This window comes from Pseudorca crassidens, chromosome 14 (genome assembly GCF_039906515.1).
Source record: "Pseudorca crassidens isolate mPseCra1 chromosome 14, mPseCra1.hap1, whole genome shotgun sequence".
Lineage (NCBI taxonomy): Eukaryota > Metazoa > Chordata > Mammalia > Artiodactyla > Delphinidae > Pseudorca > Pseudorca crassidens.
The window spans coordinates 13,916,403-13,934,256 of NC_090309.1; positions in this window are offsets into that span (position 1 = coordinate 13,916,403).

Below are 17,854 nucleotides of genomic sequence, written 5' to 3' on the forward strand. Positions count from 1 at the left end.
AATCAGTTGTATAATAGAAAAATGACTTTCATATACAGTGTATATATATTTAGTCAGTGTTGCTACTGTTAGTAAAATTCTACAAGCTTTTTTCATTTGGGAATGTACTTTGAGAACATCATCTATTTGTTGATAAAGCATCTGGTGACGTGTTTCCATAAGGGTAACTAATTTGGAGTTTTAGGAGGTCCTTTCACAAAGACAAAGTAGTAGGGTTTCAGACACGGCAAAAGGGAAGTTAGAACTCTGATATTTTCAGGGCCCCTTTTGTTTTATTGTTTAAATGCTCTCCATTTAGTTTTACTAATTTCCTGAGCCATGTGGCTAAAACAATAGGTTTCTGGAACAAAATACCTCAAGCTGACTCCCAGCTTTGTTGCCAGAGGCTTGGATAGGAGACATCACTTAAAATGCCAAACACAGCAATATCTTGGACTTTTAAGACAGTATTATTCAAGTTATTTGTTAGTATTGAACATGGTTGGACTGTGGCCAATCTTAATGTGTAATGTTTTGCTTTAATAGCACTTAGTGGGTTTTTTTTTCTATGAGAGAGGGTTCTTATAGTTTTATTGTTTCAAATAATAGAATCTGAGTGTCAGAAGCAAATGTGAAGGCCCTTTTGTCCAATCTTCTGCCTTAATTTAGATTGTTGATGTCCCTGTTGTGAATGAATTGGCGCACTCATCATTTAACAAAAGACACGCTACATTTGCAAGAATCTGTAAACAGTTCACCTGTCAGGATCCACAGAAGAACATGCAGTTAACTGGCAATAGCGTGACAGCAGGTGCTGAAAGCCCAGATTTGGACAGGTGGTTGGACACTTCCCGTGTCACCATCTTTGGGAAGGAAAATGAATCAGGAGTTCATCTGTTGAAAAAACTAGTCCTGATATAACCTACTTGCTCTGAAATATGTCATGCTATTTACATTTATTCATCAAAATGGCATATATTTAACCAGCGTTTTTATTTGGAGAGAAACCTGTGTAAGGTATTAAAGACCATCCTCAAGAGTTTAGCACCAAACTCGTTCCCTTCCCCCAAATATCTCCAAAACAGGGATCAGGAGACATGAGAGCAGCTTTCAGCCAAGCATACTCTCTGCTGTTACTGACTGAGGGCAGACTTACAGACTTGGCTATATTTTCATGGCCATGGAGAGGATGAGAGGTAACATAACCAAAGCAAAAGACAGTTTATGGTATAGTATGCACCAGACTGGGTTATACAGAGATTGGAGAAAGGCTCCTTTACAATTTCAAAAGTTTTCTAAGGGCTAACAAAAAGACTACAATAATTCATTCAGTTACATTCCTTTAACTCTAAGGAGGAATGTATCTAATTAACCCATTCTGGGACAATATATGTGTTTTATTTAGAATCTGGTAATCAGAGACCTCGAGTTTCTTCAAGCAGCTTAGAGTTTTTAGTCTAGGAATATGTGGTGTTAACTACAAGTTGCTTATTTATCTGAGAATTATTCCATAGCCTGAGTGCAGTACTAGTGTTTTCTGAAATAATATTCCTATAGGGTGAACCATAGGTGGGAATTGGGAAAGGCTTTTGATGCCTCGTGACATGTATTAATCAGCTAAAAAGGAGAGGAGTAGGACAAGAAAAGGATGGAACAAATGGACAGTACCTTCCCCATCTGTTCCTTCTTAAACCATTTTCAGCCATCTAGGGAAAAAACATTCTTTTTCCCCTTTAATTAAAGTTTTTACTGAAGGGCAATATATCTCCATAAAAGTATATAAATATTAAATGTGAAGATTATTAATTTATCACAAACTCAACACACGCTTGTAATCCGTCACCCAGATCAAGAAACAGAGCAATTGCCACATCCCAGAAACCTCCCCTGGTTCCTTCTTAGTCACTACTTCCACCATCCTCCCCAAATGTAATCTCTATGATAACTTCTAAAATCATAGATTAGTTTTGCTGCTTTTTGAATGTTATATAAGTGGAACCATATAGTATGTAGTATTTTGTGTATAGTTTCTCTCATTTAAAATTATGTTCATGAGGTTCATCTCTCTTGTATGGAGCAGTCATCCGTTCATATTCATTACTGCATAGTATTGTATGAACATACCACAATTTATCCATTCTATTATGGTGGACATTTAGCTTATTTCCAGTCTTTGGCAATTACAAATAGTGCTGCTATGAACATTCTTGTATATGACTTTGGGTCACATTTCTGTTGAGGGTGAAATATCTGGGTTATTGAGTATGCCTATGTTTGGTTTTGGTAAACACTAACCATTTTCTAAAGTGGTTATACCAATTTACACCCTGCTCAGCACTATATGAGACTCACAGCTGTTCCACATTCTTGCTAAAATTCGATGGTATAATTTTTTTTTTCATTCTTGTAATTCTGCTGGGCATATAGAGATATCTCTGTGGTTTTAGTTTGCATTTCTCCAATGACAAATGAGACTGAGACCCTTGACATATGTTTATTGGCCATTTGTATTACCTCTTTTGTGAAGTCCTTTTTCAAACCTTTTGCCTATTTTTCTATTGGGTTGCTGTCTTTTCTTGTTGAATTATAGGAATTCTTTACATATTCTGTCTTGTTGAATTATAGGAGTTCTTTACATATTCTTTACATAGTATATAAGTCCTTTGTCAAATATGTATATATTGCAGATATTTTCTCCCTGTCTGTAGCTTTCCCTTTAGGGGAAAGGAGGGATTTTTTAAAACCATTTTTTTTCCCTTGGAAAATTTTAACCATACACAAAAGTAAAGAGGTTAATATAATAAATTCCCATATACCCAACTTCAACAATTGTCACCTCACAACCAATCATGTTTCAACTCTATCCCTACTGAAAATCACCCTTTTCTACTGCCCTAATCTGTCCTTTTGTTTCCATTATTAATCCTCTGGGGCTTTATTACCTCATTCAACATTCATTTGTTTATTCTTCATATATTGATTAGATTAATTCCAGTTGAATTGACAATAAAATCCGATGAATGTATTTTTGTACTTATATTATCTGTGTTCTCTGCATATGGTGACTCTATTGACCACTTCCTTCTTGAAATTCCTTTCCCTTAGGCTTCTCTGAAACTACATAGTTTTCCTCCTACTTCTCCGATCCTTCCTTCGTAATTTCCTTCCTGGGATCTCCTTCCTCCCTTCCTCCTTCAGAGTTATTGTTCTCCCAGAGTTCTGTTCTAGTTCTCAAGTCATTTGGGTGATTTCATCAATATTCATGTCCTTGACTCCCACTTATATGCTGATGGCTTCTGAGTCCATTTCCAGTTGAGAACTCTGTCCAATACCAGACCTCTATATAGAGCTATCTTCTGAGCATTTCACTTGGAGGGTCCACGACATCCATGGCACACTTGCTGATTGTTGGCCGCCTCACACCCTGTCACTAACCTAGTCTCCCATTCTTCCATTATACTAGAATTTTAGCTTAACAGATATCCAGCTATCAACTATATTTCTCAGCTCACATTGTGGTTAGGTGTGACCAGTGTGACTAATTCTTGTCAATACAACGTAAACAAAGGGATGCATGCCACTTCTGGATCTTGACTTAAAACACTGGGTATGTGTATTATCACTTTCTCTTTTGCATGCAGCTTGCCAGATATGGTGATGACTAATGCAGCCTTGAAAGTTAGGTGTGACCAGTGCACAGAGCTGCCTCACCAGCCTGGGTCCCTGTATGATCTCACAGAGCAGAGCTACCTGGCTGGAGAGTACTAGACCATTCCACAAACAAACACACTTAATATTTAAATCATTGCATTTTGGGGTCTCTCTGTTATAGCAGATTAGCCTTTAACTATTACAGCATCTCAGTCATACCATATCAAAAATTTACTAATCATCCTTTCACCTAAATATCCTGTGTCTGTGGTTCCAGTATGAGTAAAGGCTCCTACGGTTACCTAGTCATTTTTCCTCCATCCCTACATCCAATTTTCCTGAGTGCAGTTCATACTATTTCTTTTTTTTTTAAAATAGTCTAATTTTTATTTATTTATTTAGGCTGTGCTGGGTCTTAGTTGTGGCATGCTGGATCTTTGTTGTGGCATGTGGGATCTTTAGTTGCAGCATACGGGACTCTTAGTTGTGGCGTGTGGACTCTTAGTTGTGGCATGCATGTGGGATCTAGTTCCCTGACCACGGATTGAACCCGGGCCCCCTGCATTGGGAGTACGGAGTTTTATCTACTGGACCACCAGGGAAGTCCTGATACTATTGCTTAATAATGACTCAGGACTTCTACTTCTGGCCATGTTGGAGTAACTGGTCCTAGACTGGTCTTCTTGCCATAACTGTAAAACCAGACAAAAATATATGAGCAGTTGCTTTCAGGCAGTGGACAGTAGGCAGCACAAGACCGAGATCCCTGAGAGAAGGGCAAGTAACAGGGTAAGCCCCACAATTACCCAGCTCACTGCATAGAGCAATTTCCTGACTGCAATGCAGAGAGCTTGATCCCAGCAAGGCACAGTGAGATTTAACCATGATGTTGCATGTATATATAGTTCATTTTTTGTATTGCTAATTAGTATGCTATTGTATAAACATACCATAATTTATGTATTCATTTGCTGATGGACATTTGTTTCCAGTTTTTGCTGTTATGAATAAATCTGCTTTGAATATTATTATACATGTCTTTTGATGGACATGAACACTTAACGTTGAGTATGTAACAAGGGAAGGAATTGCTATAACGTAAGGTTTATATACGTTTAGCTTTAGTAGATCCTGGTAAAGAATTTTCCAAACTAGTTGTACAGTCTAATCAGCAGTGTATAAGAATTCTCATTGCTCCATATTATTTTCCAACACTTGATATTGTCAGTGTTTTTAATATTAACCATTCTTTTTCCTTCCACTTCAATTGAGATATAATTGACATACAGCGCTATAGAAGTCTAAGGTGTACAGCATAATGATTTGACATTTATACGTCATGGAATGATTACCACAATCAATTTAGTGAACATCCATCATCACATAGAGACACAAAATTAAAGAAATAGAGAAAAATGTTTTTCCTTGTGATAAGAACTCTTAACATTTACTCTCTTAACTACTTTCATATATAACATAGAACAGTGTCAATTGTATTTATCATGTTGTACATTACATCCCTAGTATTTATTTTTAACTGGAAGTTTGTTCCTTTTGAGTACCTACATCCAGTTCCCTCTTCCCCTCACATCCTGCCTTTGGATCTCTTTTTCTATGAGTTTCTTTGCTTGTTTTTGAAGTATAATTGTCCTATAACACTATGAGAATTCATGGTGTACAACATAGTGATTTAATTTTTCTTTTCAAATTTAAAAAAATTGAAGTATATTTGATGTACAATATTATATAAGTTACAGGTGTACAATATAATGATTCACAATTTTATACTCTATTAATAGTTATTATAAAATACTGGCTATATTCCTTGTGTTATATAATATATCCTTGTACATTATTTTATACATAATAGTTTGTACTTCTTAATCCTCTGCTCTTATAATGCCCCTCCCTGCTTCCCTCTCCACACTGGTAACCACTAGTTCTCTATATCTCTGAGTCTGCTTCTTTTTTGCTATATTCACTAGTTTGTTGTATTTTTTGGATTCCACATGTAAGTGATATCATACAGTGTTTGTCTTTCTCTGTCTGACTTATTTCACTTAGCATAATACCCTCCAAGTCCATCCATGTTGTTGCAAATGGCAAAATTTCATTCTTTTTTATGGTTGAGTAGTATTCCGTTGTAAATATAAACCAAATCCTCTATCCATTCATCTTTTGATGGACTCTTAGGTTGCTTCCATATCTGGGCAATTGTAAATAATGCTATTATAAACATCGGGGTGCCTATATCTTTTTGAATTAGTGCTTTTGGTTTTTTTTGGATATATACCCAGGAGTGGAATTGCTGAATTCTATGGTGGTTCTACTTTTAGTTTTTTGAGAACCTCCATACTGTTTTCCACAGTGGCTGCACCAATTTACATTCCCACCAACAGTGTAAGGGGTTCCCTTTTCTCCACATCTTCACCAACATTTGTTATTTGTTTTCTTTTTGATGATAGCCATTCTGATAGGTGTAAGGTGATATCTCGTTATGGTTCTTATTTGCATTCCCTGATGATTAGCTATATTGAGCATCTTTTCATGTGCCTGTGGCCATGTTCATTTCCTCTTTGGAAAAATGTCTGTTCAGGTCTTCTGCCAATTTTTTAATTGAGTTGATTTTTGATCTTGAGTTGTATGAGCTGTTTATATATTTTGGATATTAACCCCTTATAGGACATACCATTTGCAAATATTTTCCCCCTTCAGTAGGTTGTCTTTTCATTATGCCAATGGTTTCCTTTGCTGTGCAAAAGCTTTTAAGTTTAATCCGGTCCCATTTGTTTATTTTTGCTTTCATTTCCTTTGCTTTAGGAGATGAATCCCCCCAAAAATATTATTACCATTTATGTCAAAGAGTGTTCTGCCTATGTTTTCCTCTAGGAGTTTTATGGTATCTGCTCTTACATTTAGGTCTTTAATCCATTTTGAGTTTATTTTTGTATATGGTGTTAGGGAATGTTGTAATTTCATTCTTTTACTTGTAGCTGTCCAGTTTTCTCAGCACCGCTTATTAAAGAAGCTGCCTTTTCTCCATTGTATATTCTTGCCTCCTTTGTCATAGACTAATTGACTGTAAGTGTGTGGTTCATTTCTGGGCTCCTTATTCTTTTCCATTGATCTGTGTGTCTGGTTTTGTGACAGTACCATACTGTTTTGATTACAGTAGCTTTGTGGAATAGTGTAAAGTCAGGGAACATGATTCCTCCAGCTCTGTTCTTTCTCAAGATTGTTTTGGCTGTTGAAGGTCTTTTAAAAATTATTTGCTCTTGTTCTGTGAAAAATGCCATTGGTATTTTGATAGGGATTGCATTGGATCTTTAGATTGCCTTGGGTAGTATGGACATTTTAACAATATTAATTCTTCCAACCCAAGGACACAGTATATCTTTCCATCTGTATCATCTTCAATTTCTTTCATCAGTATCTTATAGTTTTCTGAGTACAGGTTTTTTACCTCCTTAGGTAGGTTTATTCCTAGGTATTTTTTTCTGTTTGATGAGATGGTATGTGGAATTGTTTCCTTAATTTCTCTTTCCAATATTTCATTGGTTGTGTATAGAAATGCAACAGATTTCTGTAGATTAATTTTGTTTCCTGCAACTTTACTGAATTCATTGATGAGCTCTGGTAGTTTTCTGATGGTGTCTTTAGGATTTTCTATGTATAGTATTATATCATCTGCAAACAGTGACAGTTTTACTTCTTCCTTTCCAAACTGGATTCCTTTTATTTCCTTCTCTTGTCCGATTGCTGTGGCTAGGACCTCCAATACTACGTTGAATAAAAGTGGTGAGAGTGGGCGTCCTTGTCTTATTCGTGATCTTAGAGGAAATGCTTTCAGCTGATCCATTCCTTTGTATCATTTAGTCTACTGTTGATTCCTTCTAGTATATTTGTCACTTCAGTTATTGTATTTTTCATCTCTGGTTGTTCTTTATGTTTTCTAACTCTTTGTGAAAAACTTCTAACTTCTTACTCTGTGCATCCATTCTTCTCCTGAGTTCTTTGATCACACTTAGGATCATTACCCTGAGCTCTTTCTCGGCTGGATTGACTATCTCCACTTCACTTAGTTCTTCTTCTGGGGTTTTATCTTGTTCCTTTGTCTGGAACATATTCCTCTGCTGCCTCATTTTGCCTATGTTGTTATTTGTATTTTTATGTATCTGGTAGGTTAGTTACATTTCCCAACCTTGGAGAGGTGCCCTTCTGTAGGAGACGTCCTATGTGTCTCAGCAGCACACTCCCCTCTCATCACCCTAGCTATATGCTCTAGGGGTTCCCCCTGTGAGGCCTGCATGGGTCCTTCTGTTGTGGGGGGCTGACTATGTGGGCAGTCCGGTAGGCTTGCTTGGCCCCTAGTCTGATTGGTTGCCAGACCCTGCCTTGTGTGGAGGCTTCTGACTGCTGGCTGGGGAGGTTTAGTCACGAAATGACTGACTGTAGAACCCCAGGGGGCCCCAGGGCTAGTGCTGACTCACTGGTGGGCAGAGTCATGGCCCAGAAGACTCTGGGTGGGTGAAGACACTGGTGGGTGAAGCCAGGTCCCGGGGTTAGTGGCAGACGACTGGCAGGCAGAATCAGGTCCTGGAGTCTGGCTGCAGGGCCCAGGGACCCCAGAACTGGTGTCAGATCACTGGGGCGGTGGGGGGGTGAGGAGGAGGCTGGTTCCTGATGCTATTGGGTACAGGATCCAGGGTGTCCTGAAGCTTGTGTTGACCTAATCGTGGGCAGGGCTGAGGCCCTGCTGGTCCCAGAGCAGGGTCTGGCTTGCTGTGGGCAGACTGGATCCACAGGCTGCAGGACTGTGGTTTTCTTGCGTCTGGTGTCTGCCCCCTGGTGGGTAAGGCTGGTCCAGAGGCTAAAGTAGACTTCCTGGAGGGCTGGGCCGGTGCCTGCCCACTGATGGGTGGAGCCGGGACCTGGCCCTCTGGTTGGCAGGGCTGTGTTTAGGAGCAGGTCTAGAGGCAGCTGTGGGCCCAGGATGTCTTTAGGCAGCCTGTCTGCTAATGGCTGGGGCTATGTCCCTGCGCAGTTAGTTGCTTGGCCTGAGGCGTCTCAGCACTGGCACCTACAGGCTGTTGGTTGAGGCCAGGTCTTGGCTCTAATGAGCTAGAGGGAGGATCCCACAATAATGGCCTCCAACAGCAGTGTCCACATGGTAGAAAGCTCCCGTATGTGGCTGCCGCCAGTGTTTGTGTCCCCAGGGTGATTCACCTGCCCCCTGCTTCTCCAAGAGACTCTCCAAGATCAGCAGGTAGGTCTGGCTCAGGCACCTATCAAATTACTGCTTTTGCCCTGGGTCCCAGTACATGTGAGATTTTGTGTGTACTCTTTAAGGGTGAAGTCTCTATTTCCCAGAACTCCTGAAATTAAACCCCAATGGCCTTCAAAGCCAAATTTTCTGGGGGCTTATGTTCCCAGTGCAGGACCCCCGGGCTGGGGAGCCTGATGTGGGGCTCAGAACTCTCACTCCTGTGGGAGAACCTCTGCACTATGATTATTCTCCAGTTTGTGGGTCACCCACCCAGGGGTACGGGGCTTGATTATATCACGAGTCTGCCCCCCTACCCATCTTGTTGTGGTTTCTTCTGTATGTCTTTAGTTGTAGAGCATCTTTTCTGGTAGGTTCCGATCTTTTTCATGGATGATTGTTCTAGAGGAGGTGAGCTCAGGGTCTTTCTACTCTGCCATCTTGGCTGACTCCTCATTGTGTTTTTGATTTTCATTTCCCTGATGGCTAATCTATGGGGTTCTTTCTTGTATGTTTGTGTGGCTTAAAACAACAACTAATTATTTTTTTTTAACGGAAGTATAGTTGATGTACAATATTATACAAGTTTACAGATGTACAATATAGTGATTTACAATTTTTAAAGGTTATATTCCATTTATAGTTATTATTAAATATTGGCTATATTCCCTGTGTTGTACAATATATCCTTGTAGCTTATTTTATAGATAATAATTTGTGCTCTTAATTAAATATATTTGTACAGTTTTTAGTGGTTGCTCTAGGTATTACTATATATATATAATTCATCACAGTCAACTGATGTCATCATTTTACCAATTCAAGTATAGAAATCTTACCTCCCTTTAGGTCCTTTTTCCCTCACCTATTTATAATATAATTATTTTAAGTATTACCTCTATTTAGAACCACATTAGACAAGGTTGTAATTTTTGCTTCAACGATCAAACACATTTTGGAAGACAAAAGGGGAGCAAAAGCCTACTGTATTTTTCCATATTTTTGCCTACTCGGATTCTTCTTTCTTCCTAATGTTCCTAGATTCCTTCTTTTATTGTTAACTTTTTGTTTAGAGACATCCCTTTCTTTCAGGGTAGTTTTCTGGTGACAAATTCTCCTCCTCTCCTCTTCCTCTCCCTCTCCCTCCTCCTCCTTCTTCTTACTATGATTCGGCTCCTGGTAAATTGAAATTTTTATCATTATGTAACTTCTTTATCCCAAAAAAGTTATTTTGCCATAAAATCTATTTTGTCTGATATTATAGCTATGACATTTATACCATTGTCTTTTGTGACTTCTACTTTTCCTGACTTTTCTGTGTCTTCTTTCCTATCTTATTTAGATTAGTATTTTTAATTCCATTTTTTCCTTTACTATTTTGGAAGCTTGCTTTTATTTCACAGCTTATACTTACAGGTCTAACAAATTTATTTAAAAATCTAAAATTATTGGGACTTCCCTGGCGGTCCGGTGGTTAAGACTCTGTGCTTCCACTGTAGGGGGCATTTGTTCCATCTCTGGTCGGGGAACTAAGATCTCGCATGCTGCATGATGTGGCCAAAAAACAAAAACAAAAACAAAAACAAAACAAAACATAAAATTATTCAATATCTTTACTCCTTCCCAAAGAATGTTAGATCAAATATGTCTTGTTTTCAGTATCTCATTGCTAATGGGAAATAAGGGAAGGCATGTGAATACCCTTTGATCATTTTAACTCCAGTGACTTCCCATTCATTTTTCATATTACGAATGTAGAAAGTTTTAGTTTTATCTTTTTAACTCTCCAAATTCAGTATTATTGTTTATTCAATAAGCTTTTACATTAACCATATGTTCACTAAATTATTTGTCATGATTTCTTCTTGTATCTAAGGCCTTCCTTCAAAGATCATTGTTATTATTTCTAAAACACATTCTTAAAAATTGTTCAGTGTTAATTTGTTTGGGGATTTCTTTGTCGGTTGTTAGTTCGTTTTCCCCTGAAGATGTCTTTATTTTGCCTCATTTGGGGATGATAATTTAGCAAGGTATACAGTTACAAGTTAATAGTTTTTTGCTTGTTTTCTTTTCTAACCACTCTGCAGATGTTCTTTCACTTTCTTTCATCTTCCATCGTGGCTATTAAGAAGGGTACTGTCAGTCTGACTGTTGTCTTCTTGTATGTAACCTACTTTTTCTCTCTGGTTATGTTTACAGTATTCTCTGTGTCTTTGATATTTTGTACTGCCACTTTAATGCATAGTTTTAAAAATTTACCTTGCCTGCAGTTTATGTACTTCTTGAGTCTTAAGACTAATATCTTTGATAAGTTGGGGAAATTCTCAGCTATTATCCTTTCAAAATCTTTTCTCTCCAATAATTTTATTTCAATCTTTCTGAAACTTCAATTAAACATATAACGGATATCCACATTCTAACATCCATGTTTCATCTTCTTTCCTGTCTACTCACGTCTTAGTTTATTTCCAAAGCATTTTGGATAATTCAGATCTATCTTCCTACTCACGTATTCTTTCTTTAGTAATGTGTGATCTGTTGCTTAATTCATTCACTGAGGTTTATTCAGTGACTAAGGTTTTTATTTCTGTTATTTTTTTTTACATCTAGTAATTCTTTGGTTCTTTTTCATTTTTATGGTCTCCTGTTCCTTTTAAGTCCCTCTTTTATTTCTGTGAACATTTTAAGTGTAACATTTTTATTCTGCATTTGAGAATTCTAATATCTGATGTGCTTTGGACTATAATTATGATTCCTTTTAAATTTACTCTTGGCCTTAGATGTTTGTTTCCTTGTGCATTTGGTAATTCTTGTTTATCTTAATCTGTAGGAATACTACAGTGCCTGGATTTGAGGTATGTTCCTTCAAACTGAGCTTACTATGCTTCTGCCAGGTACCCGTGATGTTATCAACCAAGGAACAGTTTAAATTAATATCTAGGCTTGGGATTTCCAACAGTATGTGAGTAGTATAAATTTAAACCCACATGAAGGCAGATTTATAATTATGATTTCTTTTTACTGGCTTTCTTATTAAAAATTATTTATTTAGCTGCACCACATGGCATATGGGATCTTAGTTCCCTGAGCAGGGATCAAACCCTTGCCCCTGCAGTGGAAGCACTAAGTACTAACCACTGGACTGCCAGGGAATTCCCTAATTATGATTTCTTAAAGAAGTCTTCTACTTTTTTCATCAGAGCTGTGGCCTAAAACAAACATCTTCTTCTTGGTCCCCTTTGCTAGCAGATAAGACTTTTTTTTCTAGCCTGTTCTTTCACCAAGGATGAGGTCTTAATGGCTCCTGTCTTCAGGGGGTCTCAATTTTGCTTCACCATTTTACCCTGACAAAAGACTTGCCTCCTGTTCCTCTAACCAACCATTAAAACCAAGCAGACTATTTGATTCCATTTACGTGAAGTTCAAGAAAGGCAAAACGAATCTATAGAGATAGAAATCAGAATGATGGTTATCTTTTGGGGGTATTGACTAGAAACAGGCATGATGGAGCCTTCTAACGTTTTGGAAATGTTTTAAATATTGATCTGCATAGTGGTTTTATAGGTTTATACATATGTAGAAATGCATCAGGTCATACACTTACTTGTGCACTTTACTGTCTACAAGCTATATCATATTCTTTTTACAGTACACAAACAGGGTTCTTGGCTTCTGTTATTGGCAGATATTACTAATTTCTCTTACTTTTTTGAGAGATCAACCATGCACATAAAATAGTGCTGGCTGCATGTTATCAAGACTCTCTATGTGTTTGCAGTGAGTTTTTCAGAATATCCAGTCCACCGTAATGTTGACTGTGTGAGCTGGATGCTACTCTTCCATTTCTGATACTGTGATACTGATTTTTGGAGATTTTAATAAAGTATTCCTTAAAAATTCAGCTCGTTTTTTTTTTTTTAAGTTCAGGCTTTGTCTCTGCTGTGCTGTGGAGAAATAAGAAAAGGCATGTAACCTCCCATGAGAGGAGCTTTGGTGGTGGAAATGGTGCTCTAGATGGCAGTGTGGGATGGTTGCAGTGATTACTGTGATTTCCCGGGAAAGGTACATCCTCCAAGCTAGAGTCAGTCCTCAGATATCTACTTACCCCTCCCAAATGGAAACTGTCCCACTTTGGGGCCAATCATGGAGGACAGAAGTTGGTTGTTGTTTTTTAAAGGATTCAGCTAACCAGTCTGCCTCCACCCTCTATCACCTTCTTCTTTAAAGTGGGGGACCCATGTGTATAAATGAGGATTGTTATAGGTTGAAATGTACCCCTTCAAAAGATATGTTGAAGTTCTAACCCCAGGTACCTCAGAACGTGATCTTATTTGGAAATAGGGTCATTGCAGATGTAATTGGTTAAGATGAGGTCATGCTGGCTTAGGATGAGCCCTCAATACCATATGACTGGTGTGCTTATAAGAAGAGACACCGAGGGGAGAACATTGCTATGGCTGAATTCTGTCCTCCCCAAATTCATTATATGTTGGAGCCCTAACCCCCAATGTGATGGTACTTGGAGATGGGTCCTTTGGGAGATGATTAGGTTTAGATGAGGTCATGAGGTGGGGACCTCATGACGGGATTAGTACTCATAAGAGGAAGCAATACTAGAGTTCTCTCTCTCTACCGTGTGAGGACACAGCAAGAAGGCCAAGACAGGAAGAGAGCTGTCACCAGGCTGGCACTTATCTTGGACTTTCAGCCGCCAGAACTGCAAGAAAATTAATTTCTGTTGTTTAAGCCACCCAGTCTATGGTATTTTGTTTTGGCACCCCAAGCTGACTAATACAAACACCACATAACAATAGGGGCAGAGATTGGAGTGATGCAGTGGGAAGTCAAGGGAAGCCAGTGATTGACAGCCATCACCAGAACCTAGGAAAGGGCAAGGAGCAATTCTACCCAGCGTCTCAGAGGGAGCATTGCCCTGCTGACACCTTGATTTTGGATTTCTAGTCTCCAGAGCTGCGAGACAGTAAATTGTTTTAAACCACCTAATTTGTCATACTTTGTTATAGCAGCACTAGGAATCTAATACAAGAGTCATTGTAAGGTTGGTGGAAGAAGGTTGCAAGTGGGGAGGAGATGACCCAAGGTCTTTCTTTGCCTTATCTCAAGTCATAAACTGTGGTTAGGAGTCCCTCACACCTGAAGGTTGGTCAGAAATTAAGAAATCCACTCCAAAATTATTATATAAGGCAAGGGAGGGGATTCAATTTCCCAAAGGTCAGTTTATATCTAACATTTTCAGAGTCCATCTGTTGTATAAAACAAGGTGTATCTTGTTTTTATTAGGTCAAAATTCCTGCCAGGAATTGGGTTGTCACTTTCTTGCCCAAAGCATTTCATTTAACAGTCTACCTGGTGAATGGGGAACAGTTGTGAGCCAGGAAGCTCACTAAGGTAGGAAATCTTACTGAAATGAGCAAGGACAATCTGGGGAATGAAGGGAAAACAGTCCTTTCTACTTCTCATTTCAAATTTAGGGAAATACTTAAAGCATCAGGCATTGAGGCAACTTTCACGTCAAGGATATGCATCTATATGTCATATTTTTCAGGGATCTGGAGGAGAATGCATATAAAACCTTTTAAAATGTGTGTGCATAAATGTCTATGTGAACATATGGCAAGGGAGTGTGATCCTGTTAAATACTTGCTGTGTTTGGCAGGAGCAAAGAGCTAGAATGCCTGCTCACTTAGTTCTTCCCACCCCCTCAGATGTGAGTCTCAGCAGGTGGGAGGATCTGGTGCATGCTTCCTGAGGTCTATGTAGGAAGGACGAATTTCAGCCGCAGCCACAGCTCTGTCCAATGCCAAGGCAGTATCAGGACACGAATAGAAAGTATATGTTGCTCTAAGTGTGGAGCCTGGAAAATGCGTGGAAGATGCATAGTGCCCTTCCAGTCGCTGAGGAGCAAATGCATTGATGTGTTTTTAAGGCTCTGTCGGTAGCTTTGGGCTCTGTATTTCTGTGAAATGTCACATACCAAATCAAACTGTCCTCTGCACTCTGTTTGGCCTCTTTGTCCTCAATGACCAACTTTAGAACAAATGAAATGCCTGTGGCCCCAAACCTCCACCCCCTAGAACTGGGAAGGCTCTTAGGCACATGGGGTTTCTTTTGCACTGGAAACTCTTCATCCCTCTGCTAGCTCACCCTTCAGGCCTCAGCTTATACAGGCATACCTCAGAGTTATTGTGGGTTCGGTTCCAGACTGCCACAATAAAGCAAATAATGCAAGAAAGCTTGTCACACGAGTTTTTTGGTTTTCCAGTGCATATAAAAGTTATGTTTACACTATACTGTAGTTTATTAAGCGTGCAGTAGCATTATGTCTAAACAAATATGCATACAAAAATACTTCATTGCTAAAAAATGCTAACCATCATCTGAGGCTTCAGCAAGTTGTATTATTTTTGCAATAGTAACATCAAAGATCACTGATCACCATAACAAATATACTAATAATGAAGTTTGAAATATTGCTAGAATAACCAAAATGTGACGCAGAAACATAAAGCGAGCAAATGTCATTGGAAAAATGGTGCCGACAGACTTGCTTGATGCAAGGTTGCCACAAACCTACAATTTGCAAAAAAAAAAATGCAGTATCTGTGAAGCACAATAAAGCAAAACATGCTTAGGGAAGAGTCACTGAACACCATGTTCTTCCTATAGTCAGAATTTTACACATTTGTGGTAATTCACTCAGTTTTATTTATCACCATTGTTTAGTATCTGTCCTTCTCATCAGATTGTATGAGGTTCCTTTTTGTTCATCGTGGTTGTCTTACAGCCTATAGAATGTCTGACACATAGTAAGCATTTAATAAATATTGTTGACTAATTGGAAGTCCAGTGACCTCCCACCTGAAAAATTTCTGCCTTATAGTTCATTATCAAAAAAAGAAGAGGGATATGGTGAAGGAGACTTAAAAACATTTCTACAGGTTTCTCATCTTCAGAGAGCTCCATCACACTAAAAAAAAAAAAATAAAAGGAAGGGAGGAAGGAAGAAAGGGAGACAATTCAATGGAAAATGGGCAAAGGATACGAAGAGGCAATTCACAGAAGAAATTCAAATAGCCAACAAATATACCAAAAGATGCTCATCTAGACTAGTAATCAGAGAAATGAAAATTTAAAACAATATTTTATACCCTCGAGTTGGCAAAAATGTAAAATATTGATTAAATTCATTGTTAGCAAGGATTTAGGGAATAGGGTGCTCTCACACACTGTTGGTAGTTCAAACTGTGCAAACTGTATGGACGATATTGGTAGTACCTTAAAAATTTAAGCTGTGTCTGTATTTATTGGTAAAGGGGAAAACTGGAAACCACTTAATGTCATACAATAAGGAAATGGTTAAATAAATGTTAGTACATTCCTGCTTTGGAATCCCTTAGCTCTAGATATTAGTATCAATGAAAATCTATGTAAAAAAATTTTTAAAAGAAGATAGCAAAACAATATGTACAATATGCTCCCAAATAAGTAAAAATATATATTAAAAAATTCTCCAAAGGAAAGATCACATTCACACCAACTATTTAATATTATAAGTAGTTTGAGACCTTTTTCCTTGAGGAAGTGAGTTGGAGGTTTTACTTTTTACAGTGAACATATACTGCTTTTTTTTTTTTTTTTTTTTGCGGTACGTGGGCTTCTCACTGTTGTGGCCTCTCCCGTTGCGGAGCACAGGCTCCGGACGCGCAGGCTCAGTGGCCATGGCTTACGGGCCCAGCCGCTCTGCGGCATGTGGAATCTTCCCAGGCCGGGGCATGAACCCGTGTCCCCTGCATCGGCAGGCGGACTCTCAACCACTGTGCCACCAGGGAAGCCCCTATACTGCTATTTGTTTTTAAAAAGAACTTTTTTGAAGTATGTTGACATAAAGTGTACATATTTAAAGTGTCCATTTTTATTGAAGTATAGTTGATTTAGAATGTGTTAGTTTCAGGTGTACAGCAAAGTGATTCAATTTTGTATATATATATATAATCTTTTTCAGATTCTTTTCCATTACTGGTTATTACAATATATTGAATACAGTTCCCTGTGCTATACAGTAGGTCCTTGCTTATGTATTTTATATTTAGTAGTTTGTTTCTGTTAATTCCCAAACTCCTAATTTATCCCTCCTCCTCCTTTCCCCTTTGGGAACCAAGAGTTTGTTTTCTATGTCTGTGCGTGTTTTTGTTTTGTAAACAATTTCATTTGATCATTTTTTAGAGTCAACATATAAATGGTATCATATGTAATTTGTCTTTGTCTGACTTACTTCACTTAGTATGATAATCTCTAGGTCCATCCATGTTGCTACAAATGGCATTATTTCATTCTTTTTTATGGCTGAGTAATATTCCATTGTGTGTATGTGTGTACACTACATCTTCTTTATCCACTCATCTGCTGATGGACATTTAGGTTGCTTCCATGTTAAAGTGTCCAATTTTTAACACTGTAGGTATCCGTGAAACCATCACCAGAAACAAGATAATATCCATCACCCCCCCAAATATTCCTTATGTCCCTTGGCAATCCCTCCTTCCTGCCTCTTTCAAAACCAAGCCCTGTGCCCTAGCAACCACTGATCTACTTTCTGTCACTATAGTTTGCATCTTCTAGAATGTTATAGAAATGAAATCATACAAAATGTACTCTTTTGTTTTTTTCTGGCTTCTTTCACTCAGCATAGTTGAGATTCATCCATGTTCTTGCACGTATCAAGTCTGTTCTTTTTTATTATCTACCACAATTGGTTTATCCATTCACCTGTTGATAGACATTTGGATTATTGCCAGTTCTTGGCAATTACAAATAAGGAGGCCTGTACAAGTCTTTGTAAGAACATACTCTTCTCCTCCTCTTGGATAAATAGCTAGCAGTGGAATGGCATGAGATAGATGTACGTTTATCATTTAAAGAATTTGCCAAAGTATTTTCAGA